The 22,325-nt window shown below is 46.7% G+C and overlaps 1 long non-coding RNA gene across 1 annotated transcript in view; it reads right to left on the bottom strand.

Moving 5' to 3' along the window:
- Window positions 1–7,586: 7,586 nt before the first annotated feature.
- The window catches only part of LOC134416652 (uncharacterized), a 75,909-nt gene continuing 61,170 nt past the window's right edge, over window positions 7,587–22,325 (bottom strand). The window contains exon 3 of the long non-coding RNA XR_010027310.1: window positions 7,587–8,509. This is a non-coding gene — a long non-coding RNA (uncharacterized LOC134416652). The remainder of the gene's footprint in view (window positions 8,510–22,325) is intronic.

Below are 22,325 nucleotides of genomic sequence, written 5' to 3'. Positions count from 1 at the left end.
CCTGCAAAACCAAACGTATGCCACAATTTATAGCTCCCGTCTTATCCAAGACTGTCTTGAGCAGATGACACCTACATCGAGGACCAGAACTAAAGTGCTGATTCTGTGTTCCTGTGTGCATGTTGGATTATTGTCAGAAAGAATTTAAACAGAAACAATCCAGGGGTTTTGTATCTCTCCCCTCCCGGGCTGTAACTCAGTAACTGGGCTGACCAAAGGATTTTCTGCCTGCCCTTGTGTCTCACTGGGTTGTGGCTGTGCTCCTGTGCAATGGCTCAGTGCCAGGAGAAGCTGTGCAGAGCTCTCCTGCCCGGGGTGTGCAATGGCTTGGGGGTGGCATTCCTGTCCATGGATGCTGCAGAAGGTAGGTCCATAATCCTCAAGTCCTAGAGCATCTCTCCAGCCCAGCAATTGGTATCTGTCCTCAAGGGAAGGCTGGGGCCAGAGGAACCTGCTAGTTCTAGGGGGGCAGTGAGAGAACTGGGGATTATTAGCAGTCTGAACACAGATTCTGTGAAACAAGACTTGAACCCTATCATATGTGCAGCACGACTGGTGGCCAAAGGAAGAGTGAGGAAAGTGAAGTGTGAGCATTTTCATATGTAGCGGGGTGCAAGAGTTAGCTACTTCTGAGATTTACTGGATTGTCTGGAAGTGAAATAATATCTGGTACAAGGCAGAAATAGAGCTGAAACTGTTTAGAAAAATGACAAAATCCTGTTTGTTGCTTTTCTTTCTAAGAAAAGTCTGTTGTTTAGGGACAGTGATTCTAAACATATGACAGAGAAAATAGCATTCGAAAGCAGTTGTATGCTCAAAATATCCATGCCTAAAAATGTAGTAATTTCATATACTGCTTTGGTTTGGGTTGTTTGACCAAGGCATAAAGTTAGATTTGCTGGGTCCTTTGGTTACATGTATGAACATTTCATTTGCATGTACAGTTAAGCCCCAAATACATTTTAAGAATACACCCTTATGAATTTGGGCCAAGTTCTTAAAGGCAAGACAGATTTGGAATAGCATGCATGACTGCCTAGGATCCCTGAGACACTGGATTAGTCATGGTGTGAGATGTGACCATACTGAGGGACTCTGAGCTTATTAATCTTGTCCATGCTCGTTGTAACATTTTGACTTGCATGAATCCAAGAATGCAAAAGGAAAGTGGGACATGAAATGAACCTCTTCCAGCCTCTTTATCAATGCAGTACATTTCTCCCAGCTGGCCAGAGTGTGCCTAATCAGACAATGAAAGGCCAAGAGACTCACCAAGAGACTACAAATCCATTAATTTGGTATTGCTTGTGGGAAAAAGCTGGAAGCAATTGCAGGATTTGTTAAGCAAAAGGCTTGGCAAAGTCAATTGATTAGGGAGGTTTCAGAGAAAGCTGTTCTTGCTGAGCTGCCAAGGTAAAAGGTCCAGGAAATTTTAATGTGTCTTGTTGGCACCATGTAAAACAGAATGGGTGCTGCCATGTAAGAAAAGCTGGAAAACTATGTGAAGTTGTTGCTTTGTTTTTTTTGAGAGGACAAGTATCTGATATTTCACCAGAAATCCAATCCATCGTCTCGTTTAGCTACATTAAATCTCCACAGAGCCCAGTGCATACAAGGGACTGACAAATGCAACCGTTGTAATAAATACTCATTACAGGTGTTAGAGTAAAGAATCTCTGTCAGGAGAAAACTTTTCCTAAGATGAAACTGTTTTTAAATAGGAGACAGTCTCACTCAGCAAGCACATAATTCAGTGTTTGTCCATATTTTTTGTTCCTGGTCCCCTGCACCAGCTAAAAACTCAAAACGAGGAGAGAGGCAATGCTTTCTACAGCACCCTAAATTAAAAGCTATCCTCAAACACTCCAGGATTTCAGAAGGAGTGATGATACATCTCTGAATAAAGTGGAATTGTGTCCGAATCTGCTAAAAATTGAACGGGGACAAGGTATTACAGCAAGAATTTTCACACAGTCAGCAATCAGATGTAAGAAAAAATCTGTTATAGATGGGCCCTATTTCACAGATAATGAAGTAAAGAGACCCAGGTTAGGTGTCTGGAGAGAAAGAGCTGCTCCACAGCATCTTTCCAGAGACAGTGTGGAGACACGGGGACCAGCTAAAGCCTGACTGCTGTGCTCTGTGGGGCAGCCAAGGGGAGAGAGAGGGTCTGTGTGACAAGGATGAGGCACAGTGAGGTGCTTTGGAGCCTTTGCAGTGCTTCCGAGCAGTGCAAGCTCCACCTGTGCTGGAGCTCACACAGAGCTGGGCCTCAGTGGTCTTTTCCCCATGTGAAGGGAGCGGGCTGGAGTCAGGTGAAGGTTGGCACCTGGCACAGTGCTGCTCAGGGAGAGATGCCAGGCTGAGCCAGGGTCAGGGACAGCCCCTCACAGCTCTGAGGGTGACACTGCTGCCCAGGGGAAGGCCTGGCTGGGCTCAGAGGTGAAAGGATGCTGTGCAGGGACCCAGAGCTGAGCACAGAGCCCCTGCCCTGTCAGCCTGCCTGCTGGGGAGGCCAGCCTGCAGTGCTGGGCTCCCTGCACACAGGAGGGCAGAGCACAGCACAGAGGGCAGAGCACAGAGGGCAGAGCACAGCACAGAGGGCAGAGCATGGCATGGAGGGCAGAGCACGGCACGGAGGGCAGGGCAGGGCACGGAGGGCAGAGCATGGTACGGAGGGCAGAGCACAGAGGGCAGAGCACAGCATGGAGGGCAGAGCACAGAGGGCAGAGCACAGAGGGCAGAGCACGGCACGGAGGGCAGGGCACAGCACAGAGGGCAGAGCATGGTACGGAGGGCAGAGCACAGAGGGCAGAGCATGGCACGGAGGGCAGAGCACAGAGGGCAGAGCATGGCACGGAGGGCAGAGCACAGAGGGCAGAGCATGGCACGGAGGGCAGAGCACGGCACGGAGGGCAGAGCATGGCACGGAGGGCAGAGCACAGAGGGCAGAGCATGGCACGGAGGGCAGAGCACAGAGGGCAGAGCAGGGCATGGAGGGCAGAGCACGGCATGGAGGGCAGAGCAGGGCACGGAGGGCAGAGCACAGAGGGCAGAGCACAGAGGGCAGAGCACGGCACGGAGGGCAGAGCACAGAGGGCAGAGCACAGCACAGAGGGCAGAGCACGGCACTGAGGGCAGAGCACGGCACGGAGGGCAGAGCACAGAGGGCAGAGCACAGAGGGCAGAGCACGGCATGGAGGGCAGAGCAGGGCACGGAGGGCAGAGCACGGCACGGAGCTCCGCAGGACGGCACGGAGGGCAGAGCACGGCATGGAGGGCAGAGCAGAGCACGGAGGGCAGAGCACAGAGGGCAGAGCACGGCACAGAGGGCAGAGCATGGCACGGAGCTCCACAGGACGGCCGGGCTCCTGCCAGGCAGGGCGGGCAGCAGAGGAGCAGCTCAGGGACACCAGGGCTCTCCAGTGAAGCGTGGGGCAGCAGCCAAGAGCAGCAGGAGCAGAAAAGCTGTTGCAAGGAATCCAGACACGTTGGGCTTTTTTTCTCCACAGCGACCTGGCCAAGACCCTGAGACCTGAAGGGATGGTGTCAGGTGTAACCAACATCCTGTTGGGTGTTAGGAGAAACCCTTAGGAAAATGAACTGTCCTTTTCTGTTGTGTAATCCTCCACCCATTCCAAATGGAAAGGGAAATGAAGTAAGGACTTATTTTTTATGTTTCAAGAAGTGCCTACATAAAAAGACAGGTTTCAAGGGAAAAAGCCAAAAGATTTCTGACATACTTGTTCTTTGTAATAAGAATACAAAACCTGGTTGCTTCTTCAGGATTCTTTGCATTTTGCTTTATATAAACGGAACAAAGGGGCAATGACTAGGCTACTGAGAAAACAAGTTTTGTTTCTCCCCATGGAGGAGAAGAAAGAAACTGAGAAAAGTTTGTCTCCCCTTGATGAAAAAAGGGAATGTAACTCATATTCTGATCTGTGAGACTTGTAGTTCTGACAACAGAGAGGTCAGTTATAAAAACTCCTAAAACAAGCAAAATGATTAGCATCCCTCCTCAGGGACACCTATAAAACCCTCACATATTTATCAGTGGGAGCAAAACTTGGACATTTCTGTTCAGGCTAAGGTGGCACAACTACAGCTGCCAGTGGTGGACTTCTGGCAAGATCCACGGACTGGAGATGCTGCATGTGGGATGTGGGAGTGAGGGGAGAGGAGCCTTCATGCTGAATGTGGTGTGTGCAGTGTGTGAGGGGGCTGTGGAGCTCCCTGGTGGCTCCTGGTTGCCAGCCTGGATGCAGGCAGGGGGACAGGGCATGAAAACCTCAAGGAAGGCAGTCTGTGCAAGAGTTGTGTTTGCTTGTCCCTCCTCGGCCTGTCTGAAGGGGAGGATTGGTCAGGAATAGCCACTCACAGCCTGGAGAAATGTCTCTGGGGCCAGCTCTCCCTGTCCCTGAGGAGTGTCCTGCCCCTTTTCCCTCACAGGCAGGGTTAATTGTCTTTCAGCCAGTTTAATGAGCTGAATCAGTTCACCTAGGGCAGACTGAGAGCAAGAGCTGGTTTGAGAGAAGCAGCCAGACACACATCCAGATGCACGCAGGGGAGAGAGGGGGAGAGGAGCAGGGAGAGGGACTGCCCTTTAGCCATGCCCGTGAGCAGCTGGAACCTGTTCATCCCACCTTGGCAAGCCTCGCCCAGTGCAGTGGGTAGCCAGTGCTTCTGGCTCCTGGGGCTGCCCCAGACAGGGCTGGGGAACTCCCATCCTCTCACACCTCTCTTGTTGAAAACAGCTGCCTTCCCCGGGGCACATCCTGCTGCCCGTGTGCCCGGTCCGGCTGTCAGAGAGACAAACCCTGAAATCCCATGTCCCAGGAAACTAAACCAGTTTATCCCATGTATCTACCGGCATGGGCTGGCCCGTGACCAAAAGCACCTAAAATGTTTTCTGTGCGTTGGCATCTGCCCTTGGGTGCTGCTTACTTCCCTGAGGAAACTGCTGACATTCCCTCAAGAAACAGAAGCATCACAATGGCATTCTGATTTCTGGTAACAGAGGTTTTGCATGTACTAAAAAAAGGCATAACCATCATGGCTTACTTACAGGCTTGGGAGGAGGGTTTGGCAGGGATAAAATCTCTGCAAAAAGTCTTTTGGAAGCGACCCCTCCTCTCTGTGCTGCTGTCAGTCTTGGCACTGTCCAGATCACGACTCTTGGCTGTAATCCAAGTTTCTCCTGGATGCACTTATTGAATCTCCTCCCCTTCTTTTCCCCAGTGTGTTTGGAAGACAAAGCCACACAATGGGGCTTAGTGAAAGAGTTTCTTATTTTACCCCAAGAGCTACTTCCCAGGGGATGAAAAAGACATCCACACCCTTTAATTATGATTAGTTGCTGCCTTTCAGTTTTGAAAACCTAGCCTTGATGCTACACTTTCTAGAGCTCAGTGGTGGGCTGTAATCACTTCTGGTCAGGCCTCTTGGCAAATGCACCAGGGCAGTGTCTCCTTGGAAGAGTTTGTCCTCTTTGCAATTGGTCAGGAGTTGTGGACATAGTTCCAAGCCTTCTGTTGGCAGAGTGGTGCATTTGTGTAGTATGAAGTATGTTTGTGTGATTATACTAAGTTAACATATACCTAAAAACCAAAGGTGCAATAAGATTAGTAAATTCTAAGGTGAAGTACTCAGTCTCAGTTTTGAGGAGAATGTATTCCCTGGGAGTCTGTAAGGACCTGGCAGGCTCAATAAAGTGCCTTCAAAGTAAGTGAATGAAATGGCATCTGTATCTTGGACAAGAGAATCTATTTTTAGACATGATGTTTTGACATTATCTCTGCACATCGATGCTTCGTGGTTCATGAAGAGAAACCTATCAATCTGGGGTGACAGTTATATGGAAAACCTCACAGGAAGCAGATCTTAAGAAAAGGGTATATGGATTAGTGATTTGAGATGCAGCAAAGCATAGGGGAGGCAGCGAAGCTGGATCCTTGAAGAGTGTGAATTATTTCACTATCAGCAGGATCACAGAGGACAGGTCCAGGATGATATTGCGCTTAACAAAAGTTGCCCAGATATATCCAATCAGCACGTTTGACAGTGGCCAGGGGAAAACTGTGAATGGAAAACTTGCTGTGCAGCTGGTTCAGTGGAGATCCTTTGTGGAGAAGACAACAGCTCCTCAGCTGGATGGATGGGTGGGTGGAGGGAGGGATTCAATCAGTTCCCATAGCTCCAGGTGTGCCTGCTGAAACTCTCTCTGGAGGCAGAATATCTCTGTGTTGGGGCAATGTTAAAAATGGTTTTGGAGTCCCACATCCATATATAGCCAAACAATACTGCTGGAAAAATGCGACTTGTCAAAGCACATTGCATTTTTACCTTCATAAGACCATTATTTCCAGCTGATCCTGTCTAAAATAAGAAATAAAAATCAATAAATCCCAGATCCATGTAATCTATTCTTAAAATGTAATGGAACCTCATCAGTAATGTCTGGTAATTTGCTATCAGCATGGTCAAGGACAGACAAATTACTTAATTACATGTAACAGTTATTCCATAAAGACTTAGGAAAACACAGATAAACGTAACTAATCCCTCTTTATTTATTCCCTGCAAACAAAAGCCTAAGGGTTTCTGGAGAGGAGGAAAAAAAAAAAAAAAAAAAAGGGAGCTGTGCAATTACCATAATTAGGGACGGCTGTCGCTCAAACCGCGCCTCAGCCCCGGGGCGGGCTCCGCGCGCTGCCCCTGCAATGCCGCGCTGCGGCCACCGGGCGGCGCCCTGCGCAGGCGGCCGCGCCGGGCGGGGCCGATCCCGATCCTGGGGCCGATCCCGATCCCGATCCCGATCCTGGGGCCGATCCCGATCCCGATGCCGATCCCGATCCCGATCCTGGGGCCGATCCCGCTCCCGCTCCCGATCCTGGGGCCGATCCCGCTCCCGATCCCGATCCCGCTCCCGATCCCGATCCTGGGGCCGATCCCGATCCTGGGGCCGATCCCGATCCCGATCCTGGGGCCGATCCCGCTCCCGATCCCGATTCCGGTCCCGATCCCGCTCCCGATCCCGATCCCCATCCCCGGGCCGCTCCCGATCCCGCTCCCGATCCCGCTCCCGATCCCGCTCCCGATCCCGATCCCGATCCCGCTCCCGCTCCCTCTCCCGGTCCCGATCCCGCTCCCTCTCCCGCTCCCGATCCCGGTCCCGATCCCGATCCCGCTCCCGCTCCCTCTCCCGGTCCCGGTCCCGATCCCGATCCCGATCCCGATCCCGATCCCTCTCCCGATCCCGCTCCCGCTCCCGATCCCGCTCCCTCTCCCGCTCCCGATCCCGGTCCCGATCCCGATCCCGCTCCCGCTCCCTCTCCCGGTCCCGGTCCCGATCCCGATCCCGATCCCGATCCCTCTCCCGATCCCTCTCCCGATCCCGCTCCCGATCCCGCTCCCGCTCCCTCTCCCGGTCCCGGTCCCGATCCCGATCCCGCTCCCGCTCCCGCTCCCGATCCCGATCCCGGTCCCGGTCCCGATCCCGATCCCGCTCCCGCTCCCGCTCCCGATCCCGATCCCGATCCCGCTCCCGCTCCCGCTCCCGCTCCCGCTCCCGCTCCCGCTCCCGGTCCCGCTCCCGGCGCGCTCCGGGCCGCCTGTGCCTGGGAGCTGCAGCACAGGCAGGGGCACGGCTCTTCAGAGGCGAAGGGTCAAAGGAGAACTGCCAGCCTCATGGTCTGGCTCGTAGGAGACGCAAGGAAAGTTGCCCCGCAGTGCCCCCGTTGCTCATGGCCCCTTCAGCTGGCTGGCTTCACAGATGGAGGGAGAGCCAGCCAGTTCCCATAGCTCCATCCAGCTCTAGGATGAAATATCTCAGTGGGAGCGCAACTGTGTGTTGGGGCAACCTTGAAAATCGTCCTGGAGTCCCATATCCACAGTAGCCGCAGGTTGAACATCCACTGCTTCTTAGCTTCATGCCAAACCTATTTCTCTTTACTTGAGAATAAAATATGATTGCAATCAGGAGAGACAAAGCTTCAGATGACTTGGCATTTTTCTTCCTTGAGTGACTGCATTTCTCCAGGTGATGTCTTTCCTTGTAAAGAAAATCATCACAACAGCAATTTGTGGGATATAGGGTCTGTGCTCTTCACATCAAAACAAGAGGAGTTTTCACTCAACTGCTACCTGATCAGGATTAAAAGATCATGCCACTGAGGCTACTACACTTCATTCTGCAGCCATCTCTGGTTTGCATCTTGGCAACCTCACCTTTGCGCTGGGGCAGGATTTGTGATTCCTGAAGGTACAATAGGTATCCCAAGCTTCACATCACACTCTCTCCATGGAAAAAAAGTCTTGTGAGCAGTGGGTGGGTGCTAGTTGCTATCCAAATTCTGAAATTATCTTCTGGTTGAAGGGAAGCTTGTGGAAGCCAAGGAAAGCCTCACTGCACTGAGTGAGGGAAGCCTCTCAGCTCTCAGTCCTCGTCTTGGTTGTGAAGACAGGTAACTCCTCCTTGATGGACACACTCCTAAGTTCCCTTCACAGACTACAGGAACCAAAAAAGACACAGAACAATGAGTGTTCTGAGAGCTAAGTGTTAGAACATAATCACAGCCAAAAAAAAAAAAAAAAAAAAAAAAAAAAAAAAAAAAAAGGCAAGAAATGTCAAAGCAGCCCCTCTGAGAAAAAAAAAAAAAAAAGAAAAAAAAAGAGAACCAAACAAGACACTATAATAAATTCTGACCAAAAGACAAAAAAGAATTCCCTTCCTAAAACACATGCAACACAAGAGATGAAGAAAAAGGCAGCCTGATTCTATTAACCAAGTATTAACACCCCTGGCTAAAGAAACCCTGCAAAAAGGAAGGATTAACATTTTCAATAAAAGGGACCAGATATTGCAGTGCTAATCATCAGCACACTTCACTGAGAGAAGAATAGAAAATAATGTTCTTAATAGTGTCAAAGAGAACAGGAGGTACCCAGGCAAAGAATCAGAGGGTGCTGCTGGTAAATGGCAAATAACTTGGTTATCACAAATAGGGGAAGAAATAAATCTGCAAGAAATAGTAACTTTGCAAATTATCCCAGCACCTCTGTGTCTGGCTGAGCTGCAGTTCTGCTGGTGGGTGTCCTGGAAAGCATTTTAGCACTGAACATTGAGGCCATGGTTTGCATTGTGACTTTCTAGTCACCATTTTTTGAAAAATAGACCCCAAATGTCCTAAACACTGCACAATCTTGCAAAAAATCATACCAATTTACTGAGTAGCTCTGAAGCGTAATGCCTTGTGTTCTTGTGCTGCCTGTCATACAGCAGCAGCCTGCCTGTTACGCTAAGGTGCCTGTGGAAAGATGGGGAATTGTTCTGTGATTTAGTGTAAACAGCCACAGTCTCTTTACAACTGAGTCTGCTTGGAGCAGCTCTTTAGCATCGGCCTCCAAAAGCTGAGCAGGACTGAGCCATTCCCATCCCTGCAGAGCAGCTTGCCAGGTATTACAGGTAAGGAAATTCTGGGCAGGGACCTCAGCTCAGAAGGAGGGCTGAGGTGCTGAGGGGGGTGGCTGAAGGCTTTAGGCTTCTTTCTGCTGCCATCCTGGTTAGCACTGCATTTCTCTGTCATAGTCAGTGGCATCCAGACACTTTGGATGTCTGGGGCTATGTGCATTTTGTGCTGCTTGGGTGCTGTAGAGCTGATGTGGCTCTATGTGTGCATTAAGTTCAGTATCATACAGCATGTGATCAAACCTGTTTCTCCTTCCAAAAGGAGCCTCCTCAGAGAAATGTAGTTCTTATACATTCTATGAAGAGAAAACTTGGGTTCAGATAAAACACATAATTTCTGGCTGCCACAGAACTGGATCTATAGGATGTTTTTAATGTCTTTCATGAGATGATAAAATACTGGGGATGAGGTTTTGCTCTTTCCCAGTTTTCATGCAACACTTCAGTACATCTGGGCCCTGCGAGTGCTACCATTATATGACGTGATTGAATACAGCCAAGAATTCTCTTGCTGCCTACCCTAAAATGCCTGCAGAGCCAGTTAACATTCACGTTGTACACAGGTAGCATTTTGTCCATTCTTGAGTGAGAGTTCTTTGGAGAACAACGCAGATATAGCACAATATTAGATTCCCCCACATTTACAGACTCAAGGAGAAAAGCTGCCCTCTCTTGAGACTTCCAGGGCATTTAAGCAGGCAGAATTTAATTACTGACAGCATATAAGGATGTTCTCTGAGCTTCTTGGCACAAGAGTGAAGAAGCAGGAGCAGGACCAGGAGCGCAGGCAGCCCACATGATTACTCAGAGGGCTCCTTCCCAAGTTTGCTGAATCATGAACATCTCTGACGCAGGGAATTCTCTCCCTGCTGCTTGTTTCAATCTGTGCTGTGTTAGGGACCAGAGCTCTGGTTTACAATGTGTTTTGATTTGGCTGGGGGTGAAAGGTTCTTGGTTTTAAGTATCTTTTGTTTCCCCCATTAACCCCTACAGTGTCACAGAGTCCACTCTATCTTCAAAATTTCATTCCTGGATCCAGCGTCTGAGGTTTCTCTGAAGTTTCCTCAGGGGCCCTTCAGTTCACAAGAACACTGTTACCAAGAGATTAAATGAATTAAAAATTGATGACTGTTCTGTACTGAATGTCTTGCAGTCAAGGATATTTAAACAGATAGCAGGGAGGATGAGGGGAAGATTGTTTGCCAGAGTATTTTTTCCTGGTTTTAAATAATAGTTTTATGGGGACAGGGAGGAAGATAAGGAAATGTGGAGCAGGGGGAGTGTCTGCTGGTTCTGGGTAAGGAAGTTCTTCTTAGAAATGCAATATTGAGAAAAAATAGACTGCTCTAAGAAAAGCACTTTGCCTAAACAACACAGAAGACACTCAGAGAGGAATCAGAGAATTTTGCAAATTAATGTAATTTGAACCCAAAGCCTGTCTTGGCAGGGCTGGGCACTTTGATAAAGGGTATTCCCCTGTGTGAATTTCTTACAGCTTCTGGGGATGGAGTGGAACACAGCCAAGTGCCATGATGGTAGCCCACTCTGGCTGCTTCATAGAAGGGCAGAGTGCAAGGCAGGGTGAACAGAAGAGCCATTTTGCCCAATCCACCCGGCTTTAGAGTTGGCCAGGATTCAGTGCTGCTATAGTCCCTGTTGTCCATGGGCTCTTGCCTGTGCTATCTGATGGCTTTTTGTACCATCTGGTGTGATGGCTCCTGGGAGGGGAGTGGCAGATTTTTGTGCCTCTGTTTTCCCCAGTGCTGCTGCTGGAGGTGGGTGGAGAAGCGACTGGCCCTGTGTCCTGGCCATTCTAAGAGAATTGCTGCTCCAGATCTGCTTTAAGTTAATGAGGCTGTTATGGTTCTCATGATACCATGTTCACAGTTCAGCTCTTTAAACCATGACCAAAGTTTTAAAAAATGCTGGTGACTATGGTTCATTTGTCTTCTGCTTTCCAGCTGGAGACAATTTGAAAAGAGGTATTCTTTACAGCATCTGCTCTGAACCTGTTGAGCACCTTTAAAGGTACCATGATCTGAGTACTCCAAAGCATCTCTCTTTTCTAAGAATGATGTTTGAACTCCATCTGCACCCCTAACTTCACCTCAGAGCCTCAGAAGATGATGTACTGCACAGAAGGAAAAATGTTCATAGATGAGAACAATCTAATCCTGATGGATCAGATCTGCTAGCAGACAGGGGTGTAAACTGGTTTATGTGCACCATCTTTCTGCCTTTATTCCACATGAAACACCAGTAATTTTTGGCATCATTCCAGTCTGGATTGGTGACTGTGTGGCCTTCTTCCCTGTCCTTACCTGCATAAAAATAATGGCCCTGTGTCAGTGTCAGTAGTAACAGAGGATCAGTTGAGCAGAAGAGGATATTTTGTGTGCTGTGAATTCCCACGCTTCGAGATACATCAGTTATGAATCTGAGATTGGAGGTCAAATTCAGAGATACTGATAGGTGGGACAAACTCCATAGTTCGCTGGGTAAAATCCACAAATCCACTGAGCAAACTGCTACAGGCTCTCCATGTGTGCCTGGAGAGGGAGGGACAGGACAGGAAATAGTGAAAGAGAGCACCGAAGAGCACCTTGTTTACCATGTTTGGAACAGAAGTTCAAACAAATGACAAAAGTTGTGACATCCAGTCTTGATTGAGAGATGAATGAATGCCTCAATAGGTACTCAGAATAAAGCAGCATTAGATCCTTCCTTGTGTGATTCAATCTATTGGCAAACTCATTAAAATGAATGGTCTCAGTGACCACCCAGGTTGTATTTTTCTTCTTTCCTTAGAAACTATTAATTTCCTCAGAATTTAAAAACCATTTCATTCTGAAAAGCAGCTATTACACATTCATGTGAGTTAATATTTTTATGGACTGCCTTAGTTGTATTAAAACCACAGTCATTCAGATTTCAAAATGTAATTGACCCAGTTAAAGTACAACAGTTGTAAATTTATTTTTCATTCTAGTTTTGCCCCGTGAAATGAGCCTGTTTTCTTTGGAGAAGAATGAAGAAGAAAAGCCTCAAATACATGGCTATAATTGTCTTCATTAAAAGCTGGCTAAAAAGACTTTATCCTGTGGGGTCTACTCTCTGTCTCTTTGAGGTAAATTCCCATGTATTTTTAATGGAAAACTTATTGCCAATCAAACCTGTATCCTTGCAGTGGTACATGAAAGTGGATGTTCTGTCCTGTTTCATCGTGCTGGGTCTCCAGGGAAGAGCAGCTCATTACGGCGTCAACTGTCCCTGCCCTTTGCAAGAAGCCCCACCAAGGTCATATCAAGAGGTGATGGATAAAGGCAAGCTTTAACCCCTGACCTTGACTTTCCTGGTGCTGAGTGTCAATAAATCTACATTTAGGGGTAGATGTTTTCTCCCAGCTGCTTTTTGTTTGGCAAAGGGGGTGACGTGCTGTTGCACAACAGGTTGCATTTGCTAGGGCAGTGCTGAGTGTCCCCGGCACAGAGCCCCGCTCCCACCACGGAAGGGTGGCTGTGAACAGGGCTTGGGTGTGGGGTGGGGCTCAAGCCACATGGTGGTCTGAGATGTCTGGATAGATGGGCTCTCTCCTTTTCACAAGGGAGCACTTTGGTACCACAAAAACAGTGAGGTTTCTGTTCTTTCTGCTGGAGCGTAGGTGAGGCTGAAATGTTTACCCATATATCATTGTCTTCAGAGTAGTGTTTGAGGTGACCTTCAAGCAGCAAACACCTTTTAAAAAGAGGGCCCCTCCCTGTCACACCCATGGGAATACCAGGAGGAAACAATTCCTTTGAAAGGTTTCAAAACTACAGGGATATCAAGAGCACTCTTTAGCTCTCTTTTTCAGCAGCCTCTTGCCAGGTGACCAGAAAGCTTTTCCCAAAGTTGTTCAGTGCCATAGCTTTACATGTCCAGGAAGGAGCAACTCAGCTGAAGGACAGGCCTCTGTCCTCTTGTCTGCCTTTCTTTCTCTCTTCCTCTGCTTCATTTTCTCCAAATGCTCAGTCTTTCCTTTTTTTTTTTTTTCCTTCCCAATCTCATCCCATTTTCCAAAGCTCTGTTCAGTGAACAGCAGCAGGCTCACTCCATCCTCTGCATCATTTTTTGTAGGACCTGTAATGCTGCTGGCTCTTATGTTTCCCAGTAGGGAAAAGGGCCATTTGGGGCACACCTCAACAGAGATTAGAGAATGAGAAAATGAATGTCCTGGGCTGATGCAGTGTGCTTCCTAACACTTGGTTTCTTTTCTGATGAGAAGTATTGCCCTAAAACTTCCAGTGCATGAAAGCTGCCTGTGGTAAGTGAGGTGGAAAAATTAGCTCCTGCATAGAGCTGTTCTCAGTGGCTCTGGGCATTTAAGTGCTGTCATCTTCCAGGGAAGTTAAATTGTTCTGTTGCCTGTGTCCAATTACCCTATAATCAACTTAGCAGAATGTGGAGCAGGAGTGTGCTGAGATGGGGTGTAGTCATTTTGTCAGAGGATATATTCAAATTGATCCCGAATCGGGGCAAGGGCCCACAGGGGGATCTTGGAACAAAGGGCAGAGATTATACTGAGCTACTTGGAGCCTTTGCAACACCGGAGGAGAGGGAGGGGGGGAGTGCTTTCTGCACGCTAGAGAAGAAATACCAGAAATGTCAGAATTTCCAAGCCCAGAAGTTAATGACACAAATGTTTGGCGTTTATTAATTCAATGTAAACATTCAAGATTGCTGTAAAAAATTAGCAGCCAGCAATAGCAATGAGAGGTGAGCTTTAGAGGTACCAGGGTTAGCAGGTAATTGCAATTGGCTCTAGTATTGTTCCCTCTTGGCCTTTCTAGGCAGCAAGGCTTTGTCCTGTGACTCTGCAATTTGTTTTAACTCCTCTATTGCCAGAAATTCATTTGGCTGTATCTTTTTGGGTTTCTGATTCTACACAGGATAAAAAGCTGGAATAGAACACTTATCCCTTCTAAGCCTCACAGTTTGTGCAAACATGTTAGAGGAAGAATTCACAGCCCTGCACCTTGGAAAAGTGAGATCTTTCTGCACAGCTGCTTTGAAGTGGGTGCCAGACCAACATTTGCTTACGTGATTGGCCAAGGTGACAACTGATGTCAGAACAGTTTAATGTGGCACAATCCTTTTGCATCCAGGGCAGGCTCTCTCAGACATCACTGCTCTCTGTCTTTGCATAAATATTTCTGACAAACGCCTATTTGCTCCTTGGATGAGTTCTCTCAAGCCCTGGCATATAGTGCAGAGGTCAAAACAAAGGCCACATGAGTATGTCAGCAATCCATAAACCAGAGAACAAGAAAGGCCAGGAAGGAAATACAAAGGCCTTCCTCCAAGGAGGCAACTGAAATTGCAGTATGTTTTTCTTAGTTTTCAGAGTAATCTGTAGAGCAAGGAGGCAGAAAACAAAATGGAGTGGGAATAATGAGGAGAGCCTATGGGAGCTGGGCCTGTTTGGTCTGGAGAAGAGAAGACTGACAGGGGCCCTCATCAATTCATACAAACATCTCAAAGGTGAGTGCCAGGAGGAGGGTGCCGGACTCTTCAGTGGTGCCCAATGACAGGACGAGGAGCAATGGCCATGAATTAAAACACACGAAGTTCCACCTCAACATGAGGAAGAACTGTTTTACATTGAGGGTGGCAGAGCCCTGGAACAGGCTGCCCAGGAAGGCCGTGGATCTCCCTCTCTGGAGATATTCCAAACCTACTTGGATGTGTTCCAGTGTAGCCTGCTTTAGGCGACCCTACCTTGGCACGGATGTCGAATTGGATGATCTCCAGAGGTTCCTTCCAACCCTAATGACTCTGAGATTCTGTGATCAGGTCTTGAGGCGTGCCTGACCCAGTCAGGCACTGTGATGGTTGTGTAGTGTTGTCAGTAAAGGCTCGTCAAATCAAGTATGAAGTCTTATGCTTTTGAGAGACAGTAATCTCTCATCTTGTATTCTGCTTCTTTGTGATCTCTTCCCTCCAGCTCTGATGGGTTTTCAAGGAAGAGGTGTTTTCTTCATACCTGTCTACATTTGTCTCATATTTCCCCTTCTCCTCACTTATGCCTCTGTTGTGGGTGCTCAGATTTTGGTGCAATTGGTCCTATGGCTGTGCTGGCCTGCTACTGTGTAGTGTGTCAAGCTTTGGGGTCAGGCATCATCCCCAGTCTCTCTTCTGCTGTCATGAATAATGAAAAACCTGTGCCCCTACAACTGCATATTAAAGTGATATCATTTTAGGAGCAGGTAGTAGTTCAGAGTTTCATTTCCAAAGCATGGACTTGATGGATTTGCCTACATTCAGGAACTTCCTGTCATCCCCAGTTTCATCCTATTTGATTCAGATCTCCTGCTGAGTGACAAGTGGTGTGAGCTTACTGCAGCAACAGAAGGTGAAGGGAGTAGTTATTTTTAATGCCCTAGAGGCACCCTTTGTCCAGATTACTCCTTTGTCCTCACTCCATATTGCTGTCCTTTAAGGTTCAAAAGTTGCCATGTGTCCTCAGCATGGCTACAGGAGAGGAGAGATAAACAAATTTGTTTCTCTCCCCTAGCTGTACTGAAGCCAAAGAAAACTTGGTTTTTTTGGTTTTTTCTTTTTTTTTTTTTTTTTTTTTTTTTTTTTTTGCAGACAGCATTTAGTGTTTTTAGTTGTAGTCTGTCAAACAGAATCTTTACAGAAAAAAGCATGGTGATAGAAAAAGGCCAGAGCAGGAGCTGTCTCTGTCTCCCAGGTCAGGAAAAGGTCAATGCACATTAAATGAATATTGCTGGTGCTTCTGTTGCAACAAGGCCCAAGCAGTTCAAAGCCAGGCTGCATCATCTGTGGCTGAAAATAATTTGCAGTGCTGCTTCCTGAGCAGCAGATTGGCTTCCCATTACACAGGCTAATGAGAAAGTGTCACAAGTGGTCTCAGTAATAATCTGCAGCAGACACCCTCCCGCCCCTCTCAGCACACTTGCAGAGATTTTGATAAGAGAAAGACAAAAAGAGAGAGAGAGAGAGAGAGAGAGAGAGAGAGAGAGAGAAGAAAGAAAGAAAGAAAGAAAGAAAGAAAGAAAGAAAGAAAGAAAGAAAGAAAGAAAGAAAGAAAGAAAGAAAGAAAGAAAGAAAGAGAAAGAAAGAAAGAAAGAAAGAAAGAGAAAGAAAGAAAGAAAGAAAGAAAGAAAGAAAGAAAGAAAGAAAGAAAGAAAGAAAGAAAGAAAGAAAGAAAGAAAGAAAGAAAGAAAGAAAGAAAGAAAGAAAGAAAGAAAGAAAGAAAGAAAGAAAGAAAGAAAGAAAGAAGCATATTCTTACAGTGTGTTCTTTTGTATGCTCAGCCTGAATCTGCAATTCAAAGCAATGGGATCAAGAGAGCTGGAAGTGAGAGGTCTGTGTGTTTACATCACCACCCGACTGCAATTCCACTAAAGCCCTCAGCAAAGCAGAGCTGTTGGCTCCTAAGGGCAGATATGGCATATCCCTGGTATCACCTAATTGCACAGTGGCATTTTAGGATTTCCCCAGTAAAAATGTCTATTTTTGAGACTTACCTTTTTCCAACAGCTCCACTCCATCTCTCCCCGGACAGTCTTGTACCTGGCTGCCAACAATAGAGCAAATGGCCTCTGATCCCTGCAGTGTCATGCCAGTTTGGAGCAAAAGCTCAGAATCTGGGTCAGGCTAGAAATGAAAAGATGCTGGCCATGAATCAGTGCTCACCACTGAGCCTCCCAGTTAAGATACAGTGAGGGGAGGCACCTGACCTTCTGAATGCAACAGCTTGGGGATTCTTACTGGGCTGGTGTGTTAACACCAGCACTATGCTGTTACATTACAAACTCTTCTTGGCCATGCAATATATCTCTTTTTGCATTTGGATAGCTGAGGAGGCAGTGCAGTGCCCTCTGCCCCTTAATCCACTTTTGTTTCCAGTGCTGCTCCAGGGAGGAACAGCAACAGCCCCTTTGTAATATACTGCCACGATGCTGACAGGTCAAAAAGCACCATGCTCATAAACCACCTCTTTCCAGGCTAAGGCCAAGGTTTGCAAAGATCGATTCTCCTGCTTTGCATGCTTCCAGGAGCTTGCACTAATTGCACTCTGTTACTCATAGACCATTGCATTAACTCTGGCTCTCTAAAGGGCCCCACCAGGAGCACTGCAGACATAAAAGCAGCAGAGTATACCACAACCTTGGAACATAAGTATTCCTCCTCTTTATTTCTGGCCCACTATTGTGTATTGTACATCATGTTGCAGAGGTTATGAGAGTAAGAAGGTCCTCCCTGCTGCCTTCTGGGTCAAGCCAAAACCTTTGGGGAGGAAGTGAAAGGAGGACGATTTCTTTTTCCCTAAGAAAATGTGGGCATGGTACGGCTTTCCCAAATAAGGGTGGGATGGGCAATGGAGAAAAGGGACAACATGCAAGGAACAGACTGAGAAGCATGTGAGAGGTGAAGGAGGCCTGACAGGGAAGCAGGCTTACTGCCAAACCTTAGTGGGGTATTTTTAGCTCATGAAGGCACTGAAAGTTGAACAACGACTGGAGGAATGTACCTATCCAGGACCCAGTGGATAGAAGAAAAGTTGTTTACCGTCCTTTCTAGTTCATATTTTTCAGTCACTTTACCTAAATTTTCCTCACTGAAATAATTTACTTATCTGTAAGTTATTAGTTATATGTTTTATTAAGACCTGACTCTATGAGAGTCTGGGATACTCTTGTGTCTTCTGTGTGATGGATCCAGCTGGAAGAGAGAGGCGATCAGAAGGTCTGCCTCAAGTCTCTGGTCTGTTTTGGACACAGACAGCCTGGAAAGTGTGGTGTGCTCGGTAGCGCAGGTGTTTGCTATTACCAGCATCACTTGAATACGGAGAATACCCACAGGCAAGATGCCCTACACACGCTCACGGGGCTTCAGGGATGGTTGTAAACTTAGTTCCCCAGACCCTTGAATATCTTCCTGGACCACCACTGCAGTGCCATCTAAATGTCTCCCCTGGGGACCTTTTCTGTGGCGCCACAGCTCAGTAACTTGCTGGTTCTTGGGCAGATCTCACTCTAGTGAGGAGCCAGAAGCTTCCAGCTGAGACTGAAGGAAGCTCTGGGCCTGCATACCAATTTTTCTGCAACCATGAAACAAGTCACAGATTCTGAGCCCAGAAAGCTAAAGTAGAGCATTCTTAATGTTTAATCCTCACCAGAAGTCACAGAATATCCAATGGAACCTATGATAAATTACAGACTTTAGGTGGAAGACCAAAAAGGTGCACTCTTATCACTGTGCTCTTGCCTTTTTCAGTGTATGCCTGATTTGGACTCACAAGTCACTATTTCTTCCAAAAAGTAGCTTCTAACCTAAGATATGGCGTGGGTCAGAATCTGTCCTCCAGAGCAAGTGATTACTATTACAAAGTTGAAGGGTTACTAAAAAAGTAAGCATGAAGAATTTCTGTAAAGATTTTCTTGGCCATTGGTAAAAAGTTTGCTTTAATTGACTGTGAGTCCTGTTTCAGAAAAAGGCCAGTATAACAGCATAAAGCTAGATGCCATCACCTCTCCTTTCTGCAACAGATACTTGTACTGCAGCATTGTGAGAATTTAAAAGAGGGAAAAAGGGGCAGAGAGGAAACGACAGATATTTGAAGAGGGAACAGAATGAAGTGAGTCACATTAGCAACCCATCTGGTCACCTGAGTTCAGAGTTATCTTCCTCCCTGTCCCCATAAAACTATTATTTAAAAACAGGAAAAAATACTCTGGCAACCATCTTCCCCCCATCCTCCCTTCAAATATCAGGTTTGATATTTTGAAGACATTATACATAGGAATTATATACATTAATACATATTTACACTTAATTCTAATTAAACATGGGTGTTTTCCCATTTTATTATATTGTAAGAAGACATAACAAGATTGTGAGTTCTGTGCCCTGACTTCATGGGGTTTTGTAAGGCTGGGTTAACCAGGAGACCCACGAAATTTTGACCTAGCATTTGGGAAGCAGCCACTCAACTAATCTGTGCTACTGTGTTGCTTAACCTCGAGTCTAAAGGAGACATTGAAACCCATAATAAAGCCCTGGGACTGACAGTCAGGACATGTTACAGACAGGAACATCCCTGTGGTCTAAGCTGTCAAAATACCAACCATAAATAATAAGAAGGGAAGGTTGAAGGGAGGACAGGTAGTAACTCTCAGGGAATAACAACACTTGCAGGTTAATCCATCTCTGCAGGTTAATCCATCTCTGTGGTCTCCTTGTCATTTAAAGTTCTCCTGCCACATCATGAGAATGGGGAGCCATAACTGCTCAGAAACAGAAAACATTTCAGCCTCTGGGGTTCTGCCTGATCTGTGTCACTGTCATTAAATGTAAACTGTCCTTAAACAGGCATCTTCAAGAGAAAACTACTGAGTGGGAGAGAGGGAGCTGAGACCTCCGTGGCTTGCCTTCTGCTGCTTTCTCTCTTTCAACAGTGCAGATGTTACTTTCCAGTCGGGTTTAAGAGAGAATCCCTACTGTTGAGAAGATTAAGGGATTAAACAGAAAGGGCTCCATTGCAAGAATTTCGCTTCCAGCTGGTGCTCAGTTGGGGTAGAAAGTTTTCTGAGATAGGGAGATACAGATATATTCTGCATACAGATATATTTGGCTCCTCTGATTAATTCAATGTTAATACAGTGTCACATTTACCCTTTAGAGAAAATTAGAGTAAGACAGTGCCACATGCTGTCAGTCTTTAGAGGAAATCTGCAGGGACAATTGAAGTCCTGAAATTATTTTTTTCAGGCTTTTAGTTTAGACTCATGACCTTCCTCCCTTCCCCATGTAATTTTAACATTTTTTTCTTTTAGTTTTATCACAAGTGTCAAAATTACAAATCTGTGATTGGATAGAGTAGGTGAACTGTGAATTTTTCTCTCTTTTGCTGGGTTAAGCCCTACCTTTCAAGCTATTTTATACATAAAGACATTCAGCTGCCTCTGATCTTCATGAGCTTTCTCTTGGTTTCTTTAGAATACAAAAGTGGAGGGCTCAAGCAATCCAAAGCCAATTGAAGTGAATGCTCTGTAAAGATTAGAATGCCTCTTTCTTACCATGCCTTTTTGGGGGGCAGAGAGTGTGACTCAGAAGACTGGGTGTATTGGGGAGGAAGAACTGTACCCAGCCTTTCCTCTTTGTCAGGTGTTATAGGATTGCTAACGCACTTTAAAGGTGGTTTGAGCTCAAAAAACTCAGCTAAAATACAGAAACACATCTCATTTTGTATTACACTGAACAGGCACCCTGTGCAGTTAAGAAGGGTATTAGAACAAACCACGAGCTGGATTGACTGATCCCTGGTACTTGGGAACACGTGCAGTCCATTCCTGGCTTTTTGGTGCAGCATTTTCTTCCCATATTCCTTGCTCTACATTATTTCTACCATGTTCCTTCTTTGGATTTGCCTTTTTCCCTTCTTTCCACTTTCTTTCTGGAGGGTCTGATCAAGGAGGCCTGTTAAGGACATTGCCATGTTCCAGTTCCAGTTTAAACAATGTTATTACTGTGGACACACCAATAACCTAATCAGCCTTCTTCCTCCATCAGACTCACATTCCCCCTATGGTTGTTTTACCTCATAAATGTGATTTTCTGGGATAGGAAATTTCAGAATTGCAAAGTTTGGCTGCAAATGGAACAGAATGAATTCCCATCCTTTCTAAGTGCCTCGAAGGGGAATTGTAAAGGCTGGTGCAGTCTGTTCTCAATTACTTGTATGATTACAGGGGCAGTAGTCAGGACAAGGAGAAAAGATATCACATATTCTCTGTACAAGTCACTCATATTTTATAGGCATTAACCCTTTATTTCATACTTGAAAAAGAAATCACTGGGACAGTAATTTCTTCCTATTTGCCTGGTAACCACAACAAAGCCCTTACAGAGTCAAAGTACATGAGTTCATATAATTGAACTGGGCATGATTTAAACCAAGAAAAGGAGAGAAATTCTCGATTCTCCACTGACTTTCTACAGCTAAGGCTTTACCTTTGGTTTTGTTTGTTTGATTGATAGTTTTGGGGGTTTAAAATGAAAATTAGCAGAATTGCAGTGCCATTAATACTCGTTTGTGTGTTGATACCATCCATGCTGTTGTGGACAGCAGCCGGGCGAGTTCTTCAGGGACCCGCGGATTCATTCTTCCCCAACCCCACCCATTACAGCTGTCAAGCAGTAAATGAACTGGTTCCTCACGTTGTAAGTTTAGCGTTGGCTTGTGACCTGCATTTTCCAGGGTGCTTTATCTGCCCCCGTGCCAGCGCTGTGACCGCCCAGCCCCGCTCCTGGGGCTCCCTGTGCAGCCCTGGAGGGTCCCAGCTGCTGTGCTGCCCCCACAGCCCCGCTGGCTCCACCTGCCCCAGAGCACAGCTTGTCACCCGGGGGGCACTGACACCGGCTATTAGTCGTGACGGACGCACACTTGACTGGTTCTGATAGTGGTATTTTATTTCTGGCTGTGACGTTATTGGAACAGATCACCTTTGTTTAGCACTCACCGTGCTCTCATTTGTCAAACAGTTGTCTTGAAACAGTGTGACTGCACAAAGTTCCCAAGTATCATGGGTCTGTGTTTGAAGCAAATTCTGTTTTTCAGTTCTTCAGGTGCCACTATCAGGAATCTAAACACCTTTGTGAAAATACAGCTTGGAAATAATTAATTCCCTGCTTGAGCACTCAAGAGGGTTTTCTTTATTGCTCCTAACTGCTGGGAGCACGTTCAGCTGCAGCTCAGCCAGAGCTATGACTGTTCCCTACCTTTTATGACACACACTTTGGTTAAATGAAGTTTCTGGAAGGGACATAGCAATGTGGGTAACAGAGA

This window comes from Melospiza melodia, chromosome 3 (genome assembly GCF_035770615.1).
Source record: "Melospiza melodia melodia isolate bMelMel2 chromosome 3, bMelMel2.pri, whole genome shotgun sequence".
NCBI classification, from domain to species: domain Eukaryota; kingdom Metazoa; phylum Chordata; class Aves; order Passeriformes; family Passerellidae; genus Melospiza; species Melospiza melodia.
This window is presented reverse-complemented; position numbering and strand designations above follow the sequence as displayed.